The sequence below is a fragment of the Egretta garzetta genome, unplaced genomic scaffold (assembly GCF_000687185.1).
Source record: "Egretta garzetta isolate BGI_Z169 unplaced genomic scaffold, ASM68718v1 scaffold445, whole genome shotgun sequence".
Classification (NCBI taxonomy): domain Eukaryota; kingdom Metazoa; phylum Chordata; class Aves; order Pelecaniformes; family Ardeidae; genus Egretta; species Egretta garzetta.
Window position 1 is genome coordinate 1,506,660 of NW_009259855.1, and position 4,929 is coordinate 1,511,588.

Genomic DNA, 4,929 nt, shown 5'->3' on the forward strand with positions numbered 1-4,929 from the left:
CTAGACATTAGGAAAAACTTCTTCACCGAAAGGGTTGTCAGGCTCTGGAATGGGCTGCCCAGGGAGGTGGTAGAGTCCTCCTCCCTGGAGGTATTTAAAAGAAGGATAGATGAGGTGTTTAGGGCCATGGTTTAGTGGTGGGATGGCAGGGTTAGGTTAAAGGTTGGACTCGATGATCTCAAAGGTCTTTTCCAACCAAAGTGATTCTATGGTTCTATGAACAAGGCTGTTTTCAGGACAAGAAGGCCCTTGCCTTTATAAGCCTTTATAAGCACTTTTCCATTACTTTTCTGGCTTGCTAGCATTAGTTTCATAGTGTATTTAATTTGCCAGTAGATGGGCTAGAGACAGTACAAGTATTGTAAAATCCTCTGATTTATCCCAGGGGACACTCTTCCAGTGCAACAACTACAAAAAATACCAGCAAAGGTGACGTCACAGGGCCTCCAGACAAACCCTGCCATAAATGGGGGTTGGAGCCTCCAGAGTGTTAGAGAAAAGGTACAACAGGTCACAGGACCAATCTGATTGCCAAAACACCAAAAGAAAGGCTATAGTCCTCAAAGGGTAAGCCACAAATCTGGCTACAAGCTCTCTCTTTTTGCCCGTATTCATGAACTGCAAGTTCTGTGCTGGGCATCTCAGAGGAAAACAAAAATATCATAAATAAAGGATTACAGTGATGGAGGAGGAATAAATAAGAGGAACGGATGAATACTTGAGCAAAATGTTTCTTATCAGGGTGCAATGAAAGCCTGCAGTGGGCACAAACTCTTGCATGGCATCCAGCTCTCCCAGGTCTGGAGAGGACTTTCTACTGAAATAACATCAGAGGAGAGGAAAACCATGAGTGTTTCATTAAAAGCAGGCAGATGTCTTCATTGTAAATAGTTTCCAGTTCACAGAGCTGCTTCAAACATCAGGGGTGGCTATGTGAGAGCCCATGTGCCCCAGGAGCGCAGCAGGCACGGGCGCGATGGCAGAGGCAGGGTGAGCCATGCCGTGCCTCAGGCTGGGCTGCTTGGCAGCGGTGCTCTCCTGCCACCGCACAGCTGCTCCTGACGATATTAATTTCTACCAGTACCCCATTTCCCTGCCTCACTAACAGGATCCCCTCACCAAGAGGCAATAATGGGGAAGAGAGCAGTTACATGCAAGGAGAGAAGTCTTGCCAAGCAGAACAGCAGAGTCGTTTTCCAGATGGTTGTGCTGTTAGCAGATCCACAAGTTGAAGGCCTAGCTACCTTAATATTATTGCAAAGCAAGCATTTCCAGGTTGCCAACAAATGAGGAGGTGAAAAAAAGCATATTGACCTAAATCCCCTGTGGGTGGCCACTTTGGCTTTCTGCTCCCCTCTTCGCCTGTGCCCTGTTGACTCTGAAGCTCCCACCAAGTCAAACAGACAGCAGACAGTTTGCAGGGGGTCCTTTCTACCCACCCTTTGTGCCAAACTATCTCCATCTTCTCAAAAGATACTTCACGTTGGAAATCACAGAGGTCATTAGAGGCATTTGTGTGAATTTTATGGTTATCATTATTCATTCACTTCAAGCCTGGAGTCCCTTTTCTGTAGCTAAATGCGGGCGATCATTACTTTCACATGCTCTGCCAGTTATCTAGCAGCAGAGAGGTCTTTCATCTTCAAGGATCTCATTTTGTTGTATGATCAAAGGTATTTCAACTTCAAATTAAGAACATTCATTACTAACACTCTCTAACTGAAGTAATGTAGGTTCAGGAGAGCTTTTCCAGGGAAAATAAGTTGACTGGTTTATGTGGTGCGCTGCCACACAAGAGGATTCACCCAATGTTAACATGCCTCTAAAAGCTCTGAATCTATCTATCTACCTGATCTATCCTGAATCTGGTTTTACAAATAGAAGAATGTTGTTGTTTGGTGTTATGCTTGCAGGCAATTTTCTTTAGTGTTGCTGGTGGTAAAATGTGTGTGGTACTGGGAAGTTCTGGCTCAAAAAGAGCCTAAACTTCAGCATAAATTAATATGATTTCCGTAATAACAGCTAACGAGATCTGACAAAGCAAAATCAAAATGCACAGGGAAAGGGATGACAGGAGAAAGTGTGCCTGAAATAAACTTCAGTGTGACATAGTCATACCCACTCAGACTTTCAGCAGAGTAAATTTGTGCAGCACTGTGTGTTCCAGTGGCTAAACTGCTGTACTGGGCATAGCTGACATGAAACTAATCTAGCTATCTGTGCACAGTACTGCAGCGTGCAAGGCAGAGGGATCCAAAGGAAGAAATTCACTTAGATAAAATTAAACAGAATTTATGGAGACCCCAGCTGAAAAAGTATTCATGGGAGAAAAGATTGAAAAAAAAACCCTAGAGTTTGTGAGAAAGAGACAAGTGGTACAAAGCCTATTTTTCTGACACTGTGGAAGATTATGTATGCAATCTATAGAAATCATACATTTGGGTTAAAAGGGGAAGAGTTTGTCACTGGTGTGGAATTCCCCAAGGCACAACACACAGGCTCTGGGGACGTGCTCCCAGGTCCCTCACCTGCCCTCAGTTAGGTCACAAACCACCCAAGTTTCACATTTGTCTGAAGCTATTCCCCAAAGATTGCTGAATTTTCCTGCTGTGTGCTATTCACACAAAATACTCTGCTTTGGACAAGATATTAACTGGTTGGTTAACTCCGTTATTTGGAGCTCGCTGAGTCTATTGGTGCTTATGGGGGTTGTTCTTCATATAAGGCATGATTTTGCTCTGAAGAATAAATGATGAACCACTGGTTTTAAAAACACTCATCATTAAATAATCATTAATTTCTTTGTCTAGGTGAGGCTTGGAGGAGAAAAACTACAGAGAGGAGAAATAAATTCCCAGCGCCAGCCAGTAGCTTGCTGGGAGCTCAACAATGAAGCCCTAGTCTTTCCCTTGTACTGTCTCTATACCCTCATGTATATGCCAACACAATAGTCAATATTGTCATAAAAAGGTGGTCAAGGAGCATATATTGTTTCTGTCCTCTTTTGAGAGATCATATCACAAGTGATACAATGCACTTTTGATTATTGCAAGCACTTATTAGGCCTGTGGAAAAAAAAAAAAAAAAAGAAGCAAGAAGTCTTTTTGAGGCTTCTTTGAAATTGCAAATTTTCTCCTAGTTCCTCACTTCTCCTTGCAGAATAGTAATGTGTCAGTTCCTAGCTCTGGCTGTCATAAGAACAGAATAATAAAGGGTCTTCTTTGCTTTTAAATCAGCAGATAATTATTTTGGCAGTGTGCTACGTGTTACGGTGCAAGCAATGAATATTTCCAAAGCTGTCCAGCATTTTAGAGGAAGAAGAGGCAAACTACTGGTGTCTGTTTGGTACTGTAACATCACCTGTCTGGAAAAGTCATGTGAAGAAAGCTGACTATTTGCCCTAGGGAATGGGGACAGGAGTTGCCTGACCCCTAGTCCAGATTGTGCCACAGAGTCACTCCTCACCCCTGTCCTGCCCTTTGCCTCCCGCAGCCTCTCTTCTCTTCACCTCCAGTGGGAATTTCCTCTGGGCAGGAATCAGCTCCAACATGTCAGTTCAATGTTCAGCAAAATAAACCTTTCAGTCTCAGGGACCAGAGCTGTTGTTGTATTACAAAAGCACAACATCACATCTCAATGCTGAGGCACATCTCCATGCCTGCAGCCCTCTGCTCCCCCCGACAGCCCTCAGAACCAGGGACCTGCAGAGGGATGCTGGGCTCATTGCACCCTTCTGCAGCCCCCTGACAGACACAAGTTCAGGCTGGTGGATCTGTTTCCTTTTCTCCTTCTGTACAGGAACCAGTAAACCTCTATGCCCAGGAAGCCATTATCATACAAGTTTTTAGTGTCTGCTCATGAGTGCTGGAGGATTGAGGAGCTCCTGCTCCCACACAGCTTAGTGCTCCCTGATTTGGACACAGCAGAAACGCAGGTACTGCTTTCACCAGTTCAGAAAACCCCACGTGCAGACAGAAACCTTGGTACTGGAGGGCATCCTTTATCCCAGGTATGCTAAGAAGCTCAGTACTAAACTCAGTTAAGCAGTCTTAAAATCCCTTGTCAGTGATAGGAATTCAGAGCAGCTGGATATGCTGTTCAATTGAAGTTATCCAGGGAAGCGGCACACTTCTGCAGGTACACCTTTCCTCTTAAGAAGTCGAGGAACCAAACATTGCTTATGGATACCTCAGCATTTTTGATAAACATGGTTTGAGAATAGTCAGCCTAATTTATGACATTTCCACAGCTGCCTTAATTGGAAGCTGCAGATCCATTTCTGCATTCATCCTGAAGTAAAGAGGCCTTTATCTCCATCCCTCGTTAGCTTCAGGAGTCATGCCACTGAAGTCAATGGAATTGCAAGGGAGCAAAGCCAGCATAAGCAAAACCAAGCAGAGAATGCAAACCAGCATGACTCACTAGCTGAGGAAGAAGATGGATTTGTCAGGTGTAAAAACTAGTAAGGGCTGAGTACAACTCATAGATACCCAAACCAGTTTGGGTGGCGGGAGCAGCTTACCCGAGCAAAGCAAAATGGCCGGAGGGGAGCCCTGTGCTGCGCTGGCTGGGCTGCTCCTGGTGCTCGGTGACCCTGCCGGGAGCAGGCGGGGGTATCCCTGCATCAGCCGCTGCGATGGGCATGCCACAGCAGGGAAGCACGAGGGGAAGTGAAGCAAGCTTCTCTCCAAGCCAGGATTCAGGACTTGGCTATTTTTTCAGTTTTGTGAATGTATCCAGAATGAACAATAAGACAAAGCGCATTCCAGTCTTTAGGGCATCTGTTTCAAAGCATCTGCCAGAGTTTCTTCTGACCTAGAGAGGGAAAAAGAATAAAACAGGACTAGCAATCTCCACTGCACAAGACTCCGGTTGGGTTGAAAGTATCTATGTTCTCAGGCATTCAGATGAGGATGGTAGTATATGAAG

At 44.8% G+C, this 4,929-nt stretch overlaps 1 long non-coding RNA gene across 1 annotated transcript in view; it reads right to left on the reverse strand.

Annotated features, from left to right (window-relative positions):
* The window catches only part of LOC118452408, a 13,950-nt gene extending 9,276 nt beyond the window's left edge, over positions 1-4,674 (reverse strand). Inside the window, exon 1 of the long non-coding RNA XR_004842179.1 lies at positions 4,663-4,674. This is a non-coding gene — a long non-coding RNA (uncharacterized LOC118452408). The remainder of the gene's footprint in view (positions 1-4,662) is intronic.
* Positions 4,675-4,929: the final 255 nt, after the last annotated feature.